Here is a 21,633-nt window from a genome sequence, read left to right as displayed (position 1 = left end):
CTGAAAGGCACCATCCAAACACACACGAAACAGCCCATGAGGTGTAAAGAGGGTGTCTCTGTCCCACAATGGACAGGCCACACCTGGAGGGCAAAGCATGCAGAGTGAGCTCCAGAATTACTACCAGGTGAGGGTCTGTATAGACCTGGACATTCAAGTGGGTTTCCCTTACTCCTCTTGCCTTCGACTACCCCAAATATTTCCACCTAAAAAGGTGTTGTCAAAGTCACAACCAAGTTCGACACATGTGCACACATGAACAATCCTTTGTGTCTCATAATTGAATAAATGATGAAAAAAAGACATTCCTTTTCTGAGCCTTGAAAATAAATGCACTTTCTATCAGGGAAAAAAAGCTGTTTTCTTTACTGCATTCATAGCATTTTTGCCGTCCTAATTTACCCCCAGTTTAGAGCAGAGAGAACTGGATACTCTGTCCTTCTATTTTAACGTCTAATTTCTGGCAAATTCTTATTACCGCGGAATTGTAACATAAGCTGTGCAGTCCAATGTCACATGAAGTGCTTTGTAATCCAGCTATTTCTACAGGAAAGAAACTACAGCAACGCAATTCACTTTGTGCTTGAAACCACTGTCCTTGGACATTGTATTAAACTTTCAAGATGCTTTACAGCTACTCCAGCATTTGTTACTTTTAAAAGTGGTAAGTGTGATCTCACTCATACGTGGAATCTAATGATGAAAATTAAGTGATGAACAAAATAAAATGGATCCGTGGACTTAGACTGACAGATGTCAGAGGGGAGGGAGGCTGGGGCAGCTGGAAGAGTCTAACCGAAGAACATATGTGCTGAGCCTGTGGACACAGACAGCAGCGCGGTGAAGGCGGGGCGGGGGGCAGAGGCTGGGCGGTGAAGGCAGTGAAAAGGGGTAGCTTCTGTAATAGTGTCAACATTCAAACATAATTTCAAAAGAAAATTTAAAAATAAATGTAAGTTCAATTTCACTATCTTGTTTATCAATAACTAAATCTGCCCCATGTAACCTTATAAAGATAAATATAGATATTCTTGTTAAAAATTAACTTATTCCTATAGTTAGTTTTACATAAGGATTTAACTATAATTAAAACACTCATATATGATATGATGGCTTTATTATTCTTAAGAATAAACAGAAAAACAAGGTTACCTACAATCTAGAAACTTCCATGGAATGAGATAAATAAAAAAAAAACTTTTAAAGCAAAAATGCTGCTTTATTCTACATATTTAATGGTCCACTTTATTAGTTAGAATGTAGTTTTTATTTCAATAACAAAAACACAGCCTCATTCCAGTTTTGATGAGCATGACTGAAATACCCATAATACTTTAGAATTTTCAAAACATTTTAAAATTTCCCCTAGAAGGCTAAAATGATTTGTGGGTTTGTACTGGGTACTTTAAAGATCAACATATCTGTGGTTTCAATATGGAAAGTTTGAAAGAAAATATAGTTCTTTTTTTATTAACCGTTAGGTGATACATGCTAGTCAACTTCTTCAATGGAAGGTGCTATCGTCATTGAAGGTACTAAGAAAAGGGGTAGATTTCACCCAGCTGTGTTATCATGTAGATAGATATAATTCAGGCGTCAAAGTTGTAACCACTTCACATACCACAGCCTCCAAAAGGGGTTAATGGCATTGTCTGAATCTTACCACTGACTTAATCTCAAGAATTGAGCCAGGATTTTACCCTGCGGAAAAGTATTCCAAAGTTTATATCCAGCACTTGATTACATACATTCACGGCAACATACTAGACACTTCGGCAGGCTCAAAGAAAGACAACTGTGGCTCAGTCTTCTCAGGTCAACGGGCTCGTGTGAACTTGGCTAAGAACATCAATGATCATAATAAGATATATGATGCCAGAAGCAATTCAAGAAGAAAAGCTCCAAGTGCCTTAGGAGAGCATTAAAGAAAAAGAATAAATACAAGATGGAGCAAAAATAGATTTGCAGTTGTTCACATGGAAAATAAGATAATAATTAATGAATAATAATGCAAGAATAAACTGTGTGTCACAAACTCACTAGCATAAACCTACTTCGCCCTGCCCCGTATCCTAGGGATACCAAGTAGGACTCTATGGAGAAGGCGGACCTTGAGTTGGATTGAGAAAGAAACTAGGACATTGGCAAGGGCTCTAGGGAGGTAATACAGCCGCTGAAGTGTCTACAAAGCGTGGGTGGCAAACATGAGCCCGTGCCAGTGACATGGTGGGAGATGTGGTTTAAAGAGGACTGAGGTCATGTGGAGCAGAATGGTTAGGCTGTGAAATGTGAACATTGTTCTACAGGGTAAGGCACTATGGGCTCAAAGGGAGAGCAACTGGCCGCCTGGGGGACTTTTATACTACAACAGGCACCGGAGCTCTCCACCACGGTCGTCTCTACTCTGGCGTGCCTCTCCCCAGGGATCTACCCACTGCCTGTAAACCACATGCTCAGTACCTATGGGGGTGCCGCCCATGCTGCAGGAGTTCTGGAAGGGAAATCCTGTCCACTCCAGTGAGAACCTGCAGGAGGGTGTGGGCCAAAGCCCTTCACAAGTCATCTGCAGCTCCGAGACTGTATGAGCTTGGGACGCAGTGCCAGAACATAGCAGGCCCTCGGTAAATAGCTAACAAACAAAGCATTCCCCCAACTGAAAAGTATTGGTGTCTGAAGCCAGGGAAGGCGATAAAATGGAAAGGAAAGCATGCTCATTACTCTTTATAACACCTGAATCAGTTTTAAACAATAGCTAAATTCATTCAATATCACCATTAGCCCTAAAATATTTTTCTAGTAACTGACAGCTGATTTTCCCCATTGAGATTTTTTTCATACAGTTATTTTCACTCCAAATGCAAGTTTTGAACAGCAACAGAAGTGCACACACGTTCTGGGAACACAATCATGTAAAATTAAACATTTTGTTTAGGTCTCTTATCTAAGCAAGACTCCACGGCACAGATGTAGACAATTTCAAGAGTATCGGTAAGAGGGTAAGACCTGGCTTAATGATTAATTCAGGTTATATCATGGATTTCTAGGTCATTCAGCCTCAGGAGATACAATAAACATATCTTTTAATTTTTAGTTCTTTTTTCCCTTAAATTGTTAGGAAATGAAAAACAAGTCCAGTAGAAACTATTACATTACCTGTTTCAAAAAATAAATTATATTTTCACTCAAGAGCTATGAAAAATAAAAGCTATGTCAAGACATTAGAACAAATCTCCAATGTGTTCAGGCTCTGCTGACATTTGATTATTTGTAAAATGAGTCATTTACAAATGGACTGATAGTTGGCTTAATAGGAATCTAAGTACAGAGTTAATTTTTTTTTAACAGAAGCAGCAGGTAGATCAGAAAAAAAACTGTTTAAGAATTGTGATCAGTTAGATTACATGTAACAGATGTAACAATGCACATCTTGTCTGACTTCCAAACAAGTAAACGAATTATCACTTACATTGAATCATTCTCTTGTGTCACGCTGAATATTCCCAGTTACATCATTTCATAACTTCAAAGGGTAGCCTGTCTCATCATTCAAGAGCTCTAATACTTTGTGCGTTTGCCCTAAGGTTAATTTAAAGCACTTTTTCTTCACTGCCACATACTTAACCTAGATGTGGGATAATCATAGAACTTCTTGTCCAAACAGGAACACGTTTATCATTTAACAACTAATAGCTAATTACACAGACGTAGAGCGGGACTGTCCAGGGAAACTTGAGCATGTGATCATCCGCTTTAGCTGGATCTCCTGAATACCAAACCTGAAAGCCACACTTCTTTGGGCTTCCCCAGGACCCACCTTGGAGAACTCGAAACCTTATGGCCACGTGCCTTCTCCCCACCCATCTATGTAACAGTTTTCAATGAAGGCCAACAGTGCCCAGCACATGGTGTGACAGGAAGTGGACACCCATGGAGCCCATTGCCCAAGCAAGTCACATTCTATTGTGCTGGCATTCCCATCAAAGTAAGCTGCCGTTACAAGCCAATGTATTCCTATTATGGCCTGTCGGATGCAGAGTAAAGTGAAACCTGACACCCTATGAGCTAATGGTAACAGCCAATTAGAGCTAATATTATATATCTCGGGCACTGTCCTGAGCTCTATCTATATCTGTATCCATATGTATCTAATTATAACATGTATGAATATGTATAAATATGTATCTACAACTACATGTATATATGGAGAGGGAGGAAGAGGGAAAGAAGTTGCATCATCATATTTTTCTTCATGACTTCCAACAAGATAAACTTTCATGGCCTCCGTCTTCTCATCGGTAAAAGAAAGGGATGATCCCAGGGCTCAGAGACTGCAGGCACACCTTGGAGACGCTTCCTGTTAGCTCCCAGCCCACCGCAGTGAAGCAGGTATCACAATTAGGTGAGTTGCAACCCTTTTGCTGGTGGAGGGTTTTGCCTTTCATGTGTAAAAAAATGAAACATTTGTAAAGTGCAATAAATCGAAGCACCATAAAATGAGGTATGACTGCATTATACGTGTAGGTATGTGTGTATGTGTATCTATACGGTCTCTCTCCCTCCCCTACACTCTCTCAGTCTGTAAACATTTACTGCCCACCTGCTAAGGGCCAGAGTGGGTGCTCAAGTCTGGAAGCATGGCAGAAAAAACGTATTCAAAGCTCCTCTATGTGATATACAGGTATTTCATATCTGCTTTCTAGATAATAACTATTTCTTTTATTTCTTTTCATTTTAGTCCAATAATTCTCTAACTTACTGTTCTTTAAACCATTCAAATAAGGAACCACTCCTAATTCCTATTCGTGGCCACTTACTGTAAGTACAGTAGTTTCCCCTTTTCCGTGGGGCATTCCCTGAGCCCCAAAAGACGCCTGAAACCATGGACAGTGACGAACCCCATATACAGGGTGAGCAAGTAGGTTTACAGTTGGGAGTACGTGAAACACGGAGTTTATTCTTGTATTGCTATTTACTATATATTGTGTTTTTTGTCCACATGAACAACTATAAAGCTATTTTGTATATTATATCTTTTTTCCTATGTGATTTCCCCCTGGCATATCTGAATTGCCAGCATCACGAATCTAGTACTCTCGGGGCCACGGTTAAGTAAACTAAGGGCCACTTGAGCACAGTCATTGTGATACGACCACAGCTGATCTGACGGCAAAGGCGGCTGAGTGACTGACAAGTCCGGGGAGTGTAAAGCTTAGACAGGCTGGACAAAGGGATGACCCATGCCACGGGCCCGACATCTTGGAGTGGCAGGAGGTTTCATCACGCAACTCAGAACGGCACACAGTTCAAAACGTATGAACTGTTTATTTCTGAAATTTTTCCTGCACTACTGTCAGGCTGCAGGTGACTGAAACCATGGAAAAGGAAACCGTTGATAAGGGGGAAAGGGCTGCGGGTGGGCAGGACTGGATGAATGTCAAGGACGGGGTCCTCAGATTGCATGGGCGTGGCTTGGTGTGATGGGGCGGGGGGCGGGGACGTACAGCCACCCAGGGGGTTGGGCTGAGTCTGGGGAAAGGCCCGTGGAGATCAGTCTAGAAAAGTCCTCCAGTGACTCTGCTAGCAGGTGATTAGCAGATCTAGTGAACAAAAAATCTAGTAAAGGTCATACGAGATAAATACGATGTGATTTATTCATGGTTAATCCACAGACAACCCAGGATATCATCACTTTTTTAAGGTTTTTATTATTCCATTTAAGTTTCCTAGGAGCAACTGACACTAAACTGACCCGTCTACCCTTGACAGCGTACCCCGCACCCCTCTGTTCGAATATCACGGCATTTTGCTCGTCTTTCCTCTCCTGGCATTTCTGCTATCCTTTTCTTTTTGGGCAAAGATTATGAGTAACGGCTTTGTTGTCATGGCGTTCTAAGTATGTTTTCATCTGAGCTCATAGATAAAAGTATTAAAACAGTCCATTGCTCGCTTCTTCTCACCTCATCTACCTTTAAGGAGGCGCTTATTTTTCAAAAAATCATCGATTTTTGTATTTAGGTACAGAATAGCCAATTTCCCTTGTACAGTAATTTCCCATCTGCTGGCACTTGAGATATAGGTTGCACGTATGCATAAACGCAAGCTGCGGAGGGAAAAAAACAGTCCTGGAATTCTTCGTCCTAGGTCACAGTCAGTTGTATCTGACGAGGGAGGGTGGGTGGGTGGGGTCAGAGTCCTGGTGGCTGAGGGCAACAGGCTCCACACCCCAGGGTGGGACTTGGGAAAACTCGCTTTACTTCCCCACGCCTCTGTGGTCTCCTCCGTAAAACTGGGACATAAGACGCGTCTAATTAAATGTTAGGAAGATTATATGAGTTAACATATGGAAAGCTCTTAGAACAGTACCTGACATATAATAAGCACCAAATGTGTGAAAGCATCGAATATTTAAAGCGAGTCATTGTAATTCTAAAATGTATGCCTGCATGTCTGAAAGTTTCCCAAGTCAGTGATGAAATGAGGTTCAGGAGAAAGAGTTCTGATGCAGGATTGTACGATGCCAGTGGAGGAAAACTGTCAACAAAGCGTTAGTTGCTTGCGTGGATGTAGTTACTTTCATGGGCATTTCCAATATGAAGTATAAGAACTATTAGAAATGGGAAATACAGACTTCCTTGTATTTCTTGACATATACAATGTACTTAACAATATTCTTTTTGTCTTTTTTTGGTTAATAAGAGAGAAATTATGGCATTTAAATAGTGCTTTAAAATAAAACAGTAAAAGAAATAGGCCACATGGATATTTAAGTATGGCATTATATTATATACTTTGCATGATTTTAGTATTACAAAAAATTACAGAGTCTGATGTTTTCTTCACAGATGATTTTTCCTCTCATCTCCCCTCAAGACTATATGTGAGGAATCATTTAAGTTTTCCAGTTTTTCTTATAGAGCTTGTCAGTGTAGCTGCAGAAGAATAATCTAGAACATGACAGCACTCGCGGAAATGGGACCTTCTGGGGTCTTTGCGCATTCAAGGTTAATGCCAAACTAATTATCATCCCACTGAAAATGGCAATGGGGGATAATCAGATTGTAATTCAGTCATTTTTAATACTTCAGAATAGTTCAGTATAGGATCTCTGAAAATCATGTTTGCTAAACTCATATCAAAAACAGTATTTGTATGGGGTTGAGAAAAATTAAAACTGTTCTCTGGAGCCATTGTGGAGCTTTTTTTTTCCCTAATAGTAAGAGTCTAGTTTTGCCTGAGAGCAGGAAGACATTAGTTTTGAATATTTTATTCATCTCAAATAGCCTAGGAGTATAATCATGATTTGAATGGATTTCTATAGACAGAACAAGGTCTGACAATGTACCTTTTCCTCTCCAATTATAGTTCTTTACATGAGGACACATTTTATTCTACAGAATATCTATTATGGGTGACTCATGCAGAAGCTATTAACAGCTGCAAACCTTATACTCTCAGGATATAAAGCAAAACAGACCAAGAGGTCCCTATTAATAAGTCGCTCCAAAGAAAAAATTAGGAAACTATGATGCTAGGTGCAGTAGGGGAGCCAAGGAGACTCCAAAGAGCTGAACTCTGGACAAAATTTTTAAAGTTCACTCTAGTAAGATTCTTCCATTAACAAGCTTTTATGCACAGCAGCACTTCCTTTCCCGAAAGGACAAGAAGATGTGTGTGTGTGTGTGTGTGTGTGTGTGTGTGTGTCTGCACATCTACATCCCTCAGCTATTTCACCTGCTGGAACATTCCGACATTGGGGCACCCAGCTGCACATGGGAGGCACTCCATGAGTAACAGATACATAAACAAATCTCCAAGTTTATTTGCAGCCTAATGAGAAGCTCGCTTATCTTTGGACGGGAAGTGATACAGTAAGATGATTCTGTGTCGGGTGTTCTGTGAGGATTGTGAGGAAGAAGCAAGGGGATGAGGTGAGAATGGAATGTTTTCCTGGGAGTCAGTCATACGGTGAAGTGTTTGTTACCCAACAGACTGACTACTCACCAATCCCCATATACGAGTGCAAAGTAAGTACTCAACACACTTCATGCCCGAGCTTTACTTTCTGAAAGCTCCTTGTTGTATTCTAGTATTTCTTCCTAGTGATGACTGTATCGGTTGGACACTATGCTTCACACTTCACTGTGCTGTCAGACACATGGATGGAGAAGTAATATTTTTTATCTATTTTATTTCAACCACAGTTCACATTCAGTAGCATCCTGCCCAGTTTTCAGAGGGACGGCAGAGTGACCAGAAGACCACACCCTCTCCAGAGCGGGTCCCCCTGCGCCCCCAGCTCCCACCTGGCCCCACACCCAGTTACCTCAACATTATGGACTACATTCTGAATGTGCCTGGTCTGGTCTGATCTCAGGAGCTAAGCAGGGCTGGGAGAAGCAATATATTTGTAAATATGTAGAAATAGAAAAAGAAGGATTAAATAAACCTGCTGGCAGCATATTTTTACCTCACTCACTCATGGGCCTTCCTTGCTCCCGAGATCAAGGCGCATTTTCCAGCCAGACTCTACTAATCCTCGGTACCCTCTTTCCTGAGCCCCTTTAAATAGGCCACGCCCCCCCTTGAAGAGTTTAATACTGAGTCCTCCTTAAAGCCATGACCGTGCTGCTTCCCAGGATGTAAGCCAAGGTGCACCCAGGACCATTCCCAGGTCTCTCCATGAACACTTCAACAAATGCTTTGACCTGTGCTGAATTAAGTTTTCTCTGAAAGCTCAAAATGTAACCTGTCAGCAATGTGCCACTGAGCATTCGTTGCTTAGCATCTTGCCATGTTCCTCTGCTCCAGTGGGCTCCCCGGGTCCTAGAGGCTCCTACGGTCTGCGGTGCTAGCGATACCCGTGTTCCGTGGCTTCTCTCCGCCTACTGCAGCACCAGGCAAATAACTGTGTTCTTTTAATTTCACACTAAATTATTTATTCTGAGCTACTCCGTTTAATCACATCTGAAGTAAAAGATGGCTGTGCTCTTCTTTTAAGAATGAGAATTAAGACATTTACAAAAAATAAAAAAACGGTTTATGGTGATTCTTTCCAACAGCCTGTCCGGGAAAGTTTAATCTTGTAAAGGTATTTTTAAGGTAATTTCTTCCTAAAAGATGCCTTTAAAAAAGACTTTTGATGCATTCAGATGAAAATGAAATGAGCTAACTCCGCTGATGAATTGAATTGGTCTGTGGTCATTTGTGAAATGCCATCTTTCTCTTAAGTCCATCGTCCATTTCCTCTTCATGTGGTGACACTCTTAAGGTTATTATTTTAAAAAAGTATTAGAGTGATAAAAAATGGGTGGTAAATATGTGGGTATTTTAAATTAACCCACCACTTATTTTGGCACTTTTATTTTTATTAACCAAAGACTGACACCACCACCAAGAGCGAAGACCTTAGGAAGACACAAGAGTATTTTCACCTGCCCTACGCACAGCTGGAGTGCTTTGCCGCTCCCTCCCTGCTGTCCCGACCTGGCCATTTTTAAAGCCGCACTCTACAGGCTGCCATGGTAACCTTCAACGATTTCAGGCAGGGCTACGGAATGGCTGCTTCTTGAACTCATTGCTTTCCCCCGTTTTTCAGACAAATCGCAAATGCAGGATCATCAAGAATAAGCAGAGTGTAGTGACTTCAATTCCAACGGGCCCTCAAAATGCTCTCAATTTCATGCTTCCCTGATCAGCTTTATTGATAAGAAAATGGATTCCTATGAGCAAACACTTGGACTTGATACACTAAAAAATGTCAGCATTTTCATTTGGGGGCACTTGATAGAAATGCTGATGTCTCTATTTGTACCAATATTTGGGGAGCAATCTAAGTGATATCTCAAAATGTAGCTTAAAATATGTATTTATGGAAAATAACTCAGGGGCTAATTTTTCCAAAATGCATTCATATTCAGCAAAGATCGCTAAAAGTTATCAGAGAGGTTTACTGCATAATTACAAGAGAATAATCATAAATATATTCACAAGGAAATCATATTTGCTACCTTTTGTGTAGCAATGATAATTCTTTATCAAAGATTTCCAAAGCTCTCAATTTTTTAAAAAAAATACGTAAATAGAAGTAGGAAAAGTAGAACTATTATAAATCCTGGTGCTCAGATCCAAGGGGGCCCCAAATAATGATGATTTCCGAGTTTCCAATATTTAATCTTTATTAATGAGGAAAAAATTGGAAACTATGCTAGAAGCAAAATGATAGCAAGCTATTGACATCTACAGATTTCAAACCATTAAAATCCCAGGTTAATTTTATCCTGTCTTAATTAGCACTTATTTGCATTGGGTAAGATATGATGTGCTGTTTATAAGTGCAGTGGAGGCAAAGAGAAAAAAATTTTTAAAATGTGGCACGTAGAAGCCTCAGGTTATCAGCTTTGAGTCTCACTTTCCTGAATCTCAAGTGTAGGTTTAAAAATGCTATATCCGACCATGTGACCGTATTGATTTTGTGGATCACCAGTGTTGATATCAAATATCAGCAATTTCATATGGTTCAATCTATATCTCACCTAGTGATCAAATAAGACAATGTATTAGAAAGTGCTTATTAATCGGAAGAGCTAAGGGAAACAGAAGGAGAAGCTGAATCCATGAGCTTGAACTCAGACCTTGTGCTTGCTCACCAGAGACAATCCCGTCTCTCATCAGTGGAACTTAAGGAGGGATGAGGTGACAGAGCAAAGCACAGATGTTTAAGGTGGAGATGATTTGAGGCTAGGACACATATGGAATATTTACAACACAGGTATCAGGGTATGCCTATAAAAAATCCTGGACTCCATGGGTAAACATAATTATTTAATAGTCATAAATGCGTGTCATCTCAAAGGAAGGCGACAGCAGCCCAGGTTGCAGGCAGAGGGCACCCTCAGCTTCCGGAGGACAACTAACTCATCTAACGCCAGGGCAGCGGAACTGCAGATGGGTGCCCCTGACCCAGTGCAGTGCGAACTCCTGCAGCTCGCACAACCCACCTGCAAAGGCACACCTGGGGGGGCTCTCTCCGAGGCATTCCCTCATGGCTCTGCCTCGGCCTCCCTTTGGGGACACTGGCGGCGACTCACTTTGTGTGCTGGCTGCAGAGTGCCTGCAGTGCCCAGACGTTATTCTGGGTGTGCCTGTGAGGGCGTTTCTGGGTGGTATGAGCATCTGAACGGTACAAGGAGGAAAGCAGATCGTCTTCCCTAGTGCGGACCCCATCCAATTACCGGAACGCCTGATTAGAACAAAATGCTGACCTTCCTGTAGATAAGAGGGACAGCCTCCTGCCTAACCCCAGGGCTGAAACTTCAGTGTTTCCCTGCCACAGGACCGGGACTGAAAAGCTGGTTTTTCGTGGGTCTCAAGCCCACCAGCTTTCACACGTGAACTGACACCATCACTCTGTTGGTTCTCAGGCCATCAGACTCGGCTGGAGCTGCACTGTTGGCCCTCCTGGGTCTCCCACTTAGTGAGCGCAGACCTTGGGCCTCATCAGTGTACATTGTCGCAGGAGCCTATTTCCTGTAATAACTCTCTGTCTCTTCATCTAGAGCAGGGGTGTCACACTTGTTTTGTCCAGGGGCCACCTCAGCCCTACGTTGCCTTCAAAGGGCAGACATAATTTTAGGACTGTATAAATGTAACTAGTCCTTAACTGTTAAGGAGTTGAAATTACATTCAGCTGATGTGGCCCCCATGAAAATGGGTTTGACACCCCTGCCTAGAGGCATCCTATTGATTCTGTTATTCAGGGAGAACCCTGAATAACACTTGTCCCCACAGCCTAAGAATCAGCACTATGTTGGCAAAGGCTGTCCATCTGCCCTTAGAGAGCCAGGGGAGGTCTTCGTCTTGCAAGACACCCTTGCCTACCCAAACACTAGCTCTTACTAGGAAATCACTTGATATCCTCCCTACCTTATCCCATTCCCCCTGCCTGACCAATGGGCTCCATGGCCCTTGCTCTAACCTCCCCGGTCCCTATTCCTTCTTGGCTCTGTACCCCACATCCGTACCTGCCTCCAGCCCTCCTGGGCGTTTGCAGCTCCCAAACACTCTCCTGAGATGCTGGTCTTTGGTACTCACTACATTGTCCCCACCACTGCTCCTCTTAATGAGCTAGGTGCCTCTGGAACTCAGGCCTCTGATCCCACCCCCAAGGCCTTGCCTGCTCTGAGGACTCCAAAGAGAACTGGGGAACTTTAGCTCTTGCGAGAGAGTTGAATCGCGCAGTATCTACATAATGTTGGTAGTTAGTATCAGCCTCAGGTTAAGCATGGTTAAAATAATATGGTGGGTGGCATACACAGGTTCTCTATGTACCCAAAAGATTCTCATGAGCGAATCAGTATCCTAAATTATACAACTGTGAAGAATTATAACCACAAATTGGTGAAAGGGTTGCAAAGCTTAAAGAAAGCTACATCGAGCTAAAAGATAAAGGCGGCTTCGTAACTTTTATGATTTCCTATTAGTCATGCCTACTCGGGGCTTATCTATGAATAATCTCCATAATTATGTAAGAACATCTCTCTGAAATAATTGGTATTGGTAAGGATGATCTTTTTTAAAAAAAGATATGCTTTATTTTTATCCAAGATAATTGTATAATTTTTAAAGAAAAGTTAATTCATATAGTCTTTCATTTGCAATACTGTATTTAATAGAGGATGGAATGTTACTTTTCAGGCACAATATGTAGAACAACATTAATGGAATATATTAAAAAACACAATGCTACATTTCTAGGAAGCTATTATTCATTATCACACTCCTTTATAATATAAGCTTCCGTAGTAACACTCCCTTTTCATGCAAAAGAAAGCCATACTATAGATAAATGAGAAAGCTCCTGAGGTAAACATGTTCAGTCCTGCTTTCATTGGGTAAGATGAACATGGAATGACTCTGTAGCTAATAGTTCTTTGCCGACAGCCTGGGCGTTATACAAAGCACACACAACTATTAATGGAAAACTCGGAGCGCTACACCTCCTACTTACCAAACTCCCATTTCTTTACTATGAATTACTGACGCTAGTATAATTGCAACTCTAAATAAATTCCCTGGTGATTACAGATTACAGTCACAAATCCAAAATGCTATAACGCAATGAATGTAGCTTTCTCTCAGAAAATTAATTATTCCAATTCTAGGCAGCTCAATAGTCAAAATTCAGCCCCCAGCTGGCTAATGTGTACAGCCTGAGCATTTACCAGCAGGCTTCTGCATTAGTAACAGCACGATTCCATTTTACAGAAGAATACTGCAAATGCTGTGTATAAATGATTCCCTCTCGAAGAGTCCTTAAGGCGTAAGTGTTTATCCCCTTCTAGGTTCAGGCTAACTTGCTCCCCATGATGTCGTCAGGACTAATTCTGAGGAAAGCAGACCACAGATGCCATGCATTTCTGTACAGGGTGATGGGAAACAGGGATCCTAAAGTTTAGAATTTTTGCATTTTACAGTACAAGAAATGTATTGGTCAAAAGGTCAAATGGCGTCAGTCCTCATTTCTAAAACTGAGATTCAGAGAGGGTAAGTTAATTTTCTCACACTCTAACCATCAGAAACAGGTCCTGGATTATAAATCAGTACCCCTGAAATCAGCCTCATTTTGTAAGATGAGAGTAACTAATGCCCAGGAATGGACTGCTTTCTGCCAATTTACCAAACTACATTATGATTTCCTGTTAAGTTGGATTAAAATTATTTGATGAATAAAATTTATGATTTGAAAAATATACATCAATAAAGCTTTTCAAATAGTAATGGGAAGGATAGGTAGGTGAACACAGAAATGGATAACAGATTTGTAATGGAAAAACTATAGAAAATGTTAATGAAAGAACTTCAGAAGTTGGTTTAGAGGTATTCATTGTAAAATATTTTTAATTTTTCTGTATGTTTGAAATTTTTCCTGACAAAATCTTGGAGAGGAAAAAAGATAATGGCATCATGTCTGCAACATATTCTTAAAAAATTCAGGAAAAAATGTGAATCTGGGTAAAGGGCACAAAGGAACACTTTGTACTATTTTTGTAACTTTCCTGTGAATTTGATCAGTCACTGCACCTTCTCCATACACTGCACAAATCTTTTTTTGTGTTGCAGTTGCATTTTTACCTTTCTTGAAATAATAAAGTGTAACATGCTGAAGTGTTGCATATTTTCTTCCATCTTCAATGTTAAAATGGCTACCCAAACATTCACCAAGTTTCGTAAGTTTTTTTTTTTAAATGCATGCTGATATAACAGCTATCATAATACAATCTAACAAAATTGTTTTGCCCTGGCTGGCGTAGCTCAGTGGATTGAGCCCGGGCTGTGAACCAAAGCATTGCAGGTTCGATTCCCAGTCAGGGCACATGCCTGGGTTGCAGGCCATGGCCCCCAGCAACCGCACATTGATGTTTCTCTCTCTCTCTTTTTCTCCCTCCCCTTCCCTCTCTGAAAATAAATAAATAAAATCTTTTAAAAAATTGTTTCAAACGAAATTAAAGATAACTAAGGACTACCAGAGCCATGTTATGGGAAAAAAAAAACAAACAAACTTTTTGGCCAATCAAATACTTGAATTCAATAAAAACCTTACAGTTAGAAAAAATCTGAGAACTTATCTAGACAATCTTCTCACTGCACAGGGAATAATAACAGTGCACAACATGTTTAAGGTGCTTGTGCGCCGGACACTATTCTGTGCACGTGGCGTACATTAACTCTCACGGTCCATCCAATAACCTTGTAATATAAGAATTACGCTCTCTTCACCTGACAGAGGACAAAATTGAGACACAGCGAGAATAAATTACACGCCAAGATTACCCATCTACTAAGTCAAAGGTAAGACTGAGGCAAAAACAGGTTAAAAGGCATAATAGAAACCCAAGCCCTCCCCAAAAACAAAACTGGTCCATAGGTCATGAGTATGATTCTATCTGGAATATTCCATATCATTTACTGATCACATTCTGAAAACCAAATTAATTCACTTCATAGATATAAATGCATAAAAATTCTCCATGAAATGTACACGCTAATAAATGCTCATTTCCCCAAATCCTCAATATTTAGGACTGGACATTTTTGTCTGAACGAAGACAAGCTATGATGCGGCAGCACAGGATATGTCCATGTAATATGCAAATGATAAACTTCACCTTTTCTTGTGGTGAGGTCCTGGGCATTTCTAAATATTTTTGTTCCTACAGCTTAGCAATTACTGTAATTCGATGAAAGAGAGGAAGAAATGGGGAAAACTGAAGACAGAAATGGGCCTTCTGTGTTGTGACTGCTTTGCCTAAGACACCCTCAGGGCGGTCAGACAGGGGCCCTCCTTTCCCCAGAACGAAGGACGTGGGCTTCCTGGGCTCTCCCTTCGGAAGTGAACCGCTCGCTCCTGCTATTGTGCCCTGGTTGACGCTGCCCCTGTGAATCCCAGCGCAGATCCTAAATGGCTTTCCCTCCCCTAGTTCAGTGTCATAAAATGTAATCTGGAAGTGCTTCCTCAAGATCTTATAAAGTAATGGGTGCATCTGTGTTGTTTTTTAAATCAAGGGTCTCATGAAACACTTTAGAGGAAATTATTGAAGGAAATCACAAATATTAAGGTACAGAAAATGCTAGACATAGCAAAGCCAAAGCCAAAATTTACTGCATTGTACAGTTTCCTAAAAGGGTGAACAATTCTCAGACGTCTTGGAGAGCACTTCACAATGTCATTTTAGCATTTGAAACACTGCTGATGTACTGAAATGCTGGGACCAAATGAAAAGACGAACTCTTAATGCCTAACTGAATGGCTTCTTTTTGGCAGACTGAATGCATCTGGAAAATTCTGAAGTTCACTAGTCATTAAAGAACATCAAAGTGTCCCTCCGACCTCCACAACACGTAGCGGGTAGAGTGAATGATCATTAATATCCTAAACTACTCTGTAAACCTTTAACATTGCCCATAAAAAGGTATTTTTTTCCTTAAGAGGAGAAAAGTTGAAAAGTGAATTGTCATTTTCTATTCATGATGTGATTTTAAGTACCCCTGAAATACTAAAAAATGTGCTGCCTGCAAATGACATCATAGAGGAGGAGGGAAAACAACAAGAAGGTGTTCTTACTAGCATGCACCATTTCTTCCAGAGTTTAGGTGCTAAACCCTGAGATTCAAAATATTTTCATGACATTTCATTTGCTTAATTGAAGTCTTGTTAAAGAACTAGGTAGATTTTTTAAGACTTTATTTATTTCTTTCGAGAGAGGGGGAGGGAGGGAGAAAGAGAGGGAGAGAAACATCAATTGTGTGGTTGCCTCTCAGGTGGACCCACTGGGGACCTGGCCCACAACCCAGGCATGTGCCCTGACCGGGAATCGAGCCGGTGACCCTTTGGTTCACAGTCTACACTCAATCCACTGAGCCACACCAGCCAAGGTTAGGTTAGATGTTAATGTGTAAACATAATATGCATTATTCTTAGGGACAGCAATTTTCAAGTTTTTGGTCACAGAATCTCTTTGTACCCTTAAAAATTATCAAGGACCCCAGAAAGCTTTTTTTTAAAAAAAATCTAGGCCTAATGTAATAGAAATCACAACTGAAAAGGGCTTAAGGAGATAACCAGAAAAGTACACATTCCGCTGTCCTTCAGGGTGATGACTGCACACACATTACAAGTGCAGCCGCAAGAAAACTCTACTGCACACTCATGAAAGAGTAAGACTGAAAAAGAGTAAATGATGTCTTAGAATTAGTATGAAAATAGCTTTGAACTTTCACAGCCCCTGGAAAAAAATGGTCTCTGGGACCTCCAAAAGTCCCTCCAGCATACTATGGGGACAGGGGACTTAGTATATAATGTCATTTCCAATTTAAAATCAAAGTGTTCGAGCCCTGGCTGGCGTAGCTCAGTGGGTTGAGCTCGGGCTGTGAACCAAAGTGTCGCAGGTTCGATTCCCAGTCAGGGCACATGCCTAGGTTGCAGGCCACAGCCCCCAGCAACCACACATTGATGTTTCTCTCTCTCTATCTCCCTCCCTTCCCTCTCTAAAAATAAATTAATTAATTTAAAAAAATCAAAGTGTTCAAAAATGAATAATGAGTCATCCCCCCAAAATATTTCCAGCCCCACTCTCTCTCTGATTTAATCTTTGTTTCTTCAATGTTGTTGTCATCTCAAAATAATCAGTGGCAATAAGTACTCGACTCTTGCTCGAGAAGTAAGGCGACTGGCTATTGGCTGTTTACCGATATTCATTATCTGTTTCATAATAAATAGAACTTCTGAATTTCAGCTAGGGACACAGCCACCCAGCACAAGGCTGGGTTTCCTAGAACTCTCTGCACATCAGTGTTGCCATGGGACTAAGATCTGGAAAGCTACAATTTAAACCGATGCATGTCACTCCTGCTTTATTCCTGTAAAAGGATCGGGAAGCTCTCCCTGCCTTTCTTCTCTCTCCTCAATAGTTAAAACATAGCAATGTGGTGACCACAGTTTTAGGGTGTCAGAACTGCACCCCCCAGTTCTCAAATGCTCCCTGCCGGCGTTGGTATATGATAGGGTACCCGACTCCTGTTTTATTTTAGTCTCTGGTCTCTTAGCGTCTGACTACTGTAAGGATGCCCACAGTAAGGCAGGTTCATTTCACACACGTGCCCATAAGGTGTATTATGTTTACAATAAATTCAGAACCAATAAGAAGGGAATATATACAGAAGACGGAGCCTCAGGAGAGAGAAAAAGAGATGATTTACTACTCAGAGTTAGTAGTGTATACTTGTTGTTTAGAGAGTTAACTCCTGTGTTCTAAAAATCAGCTGAATTGGCGCTCCAGTGGCGCAATCAGTAACCGCGTGGTACTTATAAAAATCAGCTGCGTATATCAGCAACGCCACCGTTACTTGGGGATCAGAAACACCGTAACAGTTGGGCCCTCCTAATCAGTTCCCACAGACACTTATCTCATTTAGTCACCTGCAGTAACCGTCACCATTCAATCAGGTAAAGCCCCTGTTAAGGTGTTTAGAACCTCATGACATATTTAAAAGCCCTAAAACTTCATCCTGTTTTATGGGCTCTGAGTTCTTTTCAGAACACCTGAACGCGCCTAGCTCTATCCAGACATACGCCGAGCCCTCTTCTATGAGAGAGCGGGCCGCCTGCCCCCAAGGGCTGACGACAGGCTTGACTTCCCGGCGAGCAGCCTGAGCCCGCCCCTGCGGACAGGGACACGGCCCGGCCCCACAGCAAACACAGAAGCGGCCACGCCCACGGAGCACAGCCCGGGAGCAGTCACGGCCTCACTGTCAGCTCCCTCCGAGGGGCCCCGCTGCGTCAGGAACACTCGGAAGAATAAAGACAACAGCGATGAGCATTTTATCAAGCTCAACATTTAATTCGCAGGCGTGGTATTCAGTCTGAGAGTACGCCTTGCCTATGAAATAAAGTTGATGGTCCATGTGGTAGCCTTTTTTAAAAACGTGTTTTCTTTAAAATCTTTTTACAAGGGCAGCCCTATGCCAGTTTCCAGATTTTGAAATTGAATCCCTTTGGTCCCTTAAGTCTAAACATTTGAGAAACACTGCTCTAGGATCTGCAGTTTGTTTTTCTGTTTGTTTGTATTTCTTAATATGCAATATTGGACGCCTGCCCTATCTTACAACCACCTCAGAATTACACTAACAAACATGATAACTGAGGGAAAGAGTGGCAATTAACACTTGCATAGCACTCTATTATTGGCAAAAAATGTTCACTTGCATTCTGTTATTTAAAACTCAAAACAACAAGAATCCTATTCAGAGATGATGCTAATCTTTGACTCTTGATGCCAGATAATCAGAAAGCTGCACACATCTAAAACCCTCTCCTTCTCTCTCTGGATACCCCCTGAAAACTTTTTTAACTCCGATGTAGTAGTAAGCCCTTGTCTTCCACTGACATGTGAAAACATCGTTTGGGGTGATGGTGGAAAACATCGGTATCAAAAATGGTGTCTATTAAGTTCATTTCATTTCATGACACTTTCTATTGAAGTTTTAACTCTCCTCATGAATAACACCTACTGCACTCAAAGAAAACAAATAGCCGTGAATCTCAAAGTGCCTTTCGTTTTTCCAGGCTTCTGAAATATGGGAAGATGGGGAGACATTTCTCCCGTGGAAGATATTTTCAATAGAACTATTTTCTTCCTTTCTGCCTTACCATTGAGTTTTTCGTTTTTCATATTCATTAACTTGCTTTTGTTGATAAAATTATTTGAGGAGTTAATTCTAATACTGACTTTGCCACTTATTAGAAATAAAATTTATAGAAGCAATGCTTTTCTGATTCGATGTTCTTCCATATTGAAAGGTATAACAATAGCAGTACTGGGAGAGAAAAGTATCCAGCGGAGACTGGAGTACTCCCAGGGCGTTCTTGCATAGTACACACACACACTCTGCTTTTCTGACGCTGGCTTTCGGTGTCAGAAGGAAGCATGCCTTCAATGTTTGGGCTTGGGAATGAACCTCGTTAGTATATAGTGTGACCTTCAGTATCTTGCAAAATAAGTTTTATAGAAACTAAATCTTTCAAAAGCAATTGCAATGCCTCAAAATGTCTAATTTTTCTTATTCAAATAGCTCAAAACTTTTAACGTGACAAATCCGCTTTCTTTTGTAAGTGATGTAAAAATAAAAAATACTCCCATAATTCATTTTCTAACAAGTTATGTATTCAAAACAATACCCTTTGTAAAAATGATATTTTTATGCAATGCCATGGATGCTGGCTAGACTAATTTCTATTGAAATGCAGATTATTGTTGTCACTGAAAACCACTCTGACTTGACTGTGAATAGGAGCTAAAATAGAGCTTACATTTAATTATAAACAAAAAATTTCACTCCAAGGATAAAACAACTTTAAAATCAGATACATACCAGCCAACCTAGATCAGGGGTGTCAAGATCATTCTCACCGGGGCCACGTCAGCCTCACGGTTGCCTTCAAAGGGCCAGGTGTAATTTTAGGACTGTGTAAATGGAACTACTCCTTGACAGTTAAGTGAGAGCTTCGCATTGCTGCCAGGTAGAAACAAGATGCCTGGACAGATAAAACAAGGTGGAGGTCCAGATTCAGCCCGTGGGCCTCATGTTTGCCACCTGTGACCTAGACTAAAATGACAATGTTTTGTTTATTTTCAGAAAAGAAAATATATATGAGAATGTAAAGCTTCACAAAGCTGTAGATGTTTGTATGTTTTGCTCAAAGATGTACTCATAATACCTGGTACATAATAGGTGCTCAGTAAGCATCTGTTAAATGAATACAGGTTAGAAAGACAAACAATGACTGTACTGTGACTCCTGCCATGTGTATAATGCAGTCTTCGGCGGCTGCATGTGTGCTTTCTGGTTGGTAAATACATCAGGACAGATTTGCTGCAAAAAAGTTTGTGAATGGTATTATAAATCTAAAAGGAAAAATAAGCAAGGTATTTTTATTTTATTTTTAGAGCTTCTAAATTATTTAGATAATCAAAGACTCACTTTTTTAAAAAAACAGTATTTTTGGCAAAAGATTTTTATTAGTTTATAGCTAATGAGACAGGAGCTCCAACACAATCTATTATTAAGAGAGACGCGAATCATCTTCCCAAGTCTCCATTTCAACCATGTCATCTGTCTTCTCATAAGTTGATGTGGCCCACAAATTCATTGTTGAAGCTCTAACCCCCAGTGAGAGGGTATTTGGAGATGAGCCTTTTCAGGGGTACAGTTAAATGGGACTTTAAGGTCGGGGCCAGAATTCAACAGTACTGTGGTCTTCAAAGGAAAGGGCGATCTCTCTCTTGGCCATGCGAGGCCGCAGGGGGAAGGCAGCCATATATACAAGCGGGGAAGAGAGCCCGCACCAGAAACCAAACCCTGCACGTTTTAGTCTTGAACTTGTCAGCTTCTGGAACTGTGAGAAAATAAACGTCTGTTGTCTAAGCCACCCAGTCAATGGTATTTTTGATGGCAGCCCGAGCTGACTAAGGCATAAGCCTTCAACAATTTCAAATTGCCTCCTAAAATCACATGAAACTTAATTGTCGACTTCAAAGGTCGTAATCAAGTCTCTGTTTTTCATCTATTCCTCCCCAGTCATTCTCAAAAATCATCCCAGCAAAAACCAAATCACAGAAAGCCCTCTATCTCTGATTGTAATTTCAGGTCTACTCAGGACAAATTCAAAAAAGAAACAAAAAGTAACCTCTCTCTCATAGTTTATACACATTAGTGCACATTATGTCTCCCACTTGAAAAATCTCCCATTCCTTTTTTAAATAAAAAATGATGTCCTCCCTCTCTAGTTATGTGAGTCTCAGACCTCAAAAGCCCTGGATCTACCACTGAGTGAGTCATCTACTTCCACAATTATTTTTTTAATTAATATTATTTAGTAGCCCTGGCTGGGATCACGTGTTCAATTTCTGGAGAGGGCACATGTGTGGGTTGTGGGTTCAGTCCTTGGTCGGGGAGCATGTGAGAGGCAATCACTCAGTGGTTCTCTTTCCTATGGACGTTTCTCTCCCTCTCTCCTTCCATCCCTTCCCCTTCGTAAGCATGCCCTTGGGTGAGGATTTTAAAATATGTATTATATAT

At 41.0% G+C, this 21,633-nt stretch overlaps 1 protein-coding gene across 2 annotated transcripts in view; it reads right to left on the bottom strand.

Annotated features, from left to right (window-relative positions):
* GPC6 (glypican 6) overlaps positions 1–21,633 on the bottom strand; it is a 1,006,549-nt gene that overhangs the window by 695,429 nt on the left and 289,487 nt on the right. The window lies entirely within an intron of this gene.

This window comes from Phyllostomus hastatus, unplaced genomic scaffold, assembly GCF_019186645.2.
Source record: "Phyllostomus hastatus isolate PE091 unplaced genomic scaffold, TTU_PhHast_1.1 phas_contig_29, whole genome shotgun sequence".
Lineage (NCBI taxonomy): Eukaryota > Metazoa > Chordata > Mammalia > Chiroptera > Phyllostomidae > Phyllostomus > Phyllostomus hastatus.
This window is presented reverse-complemented; position numbering and strand designations above follow the sequence as displayed.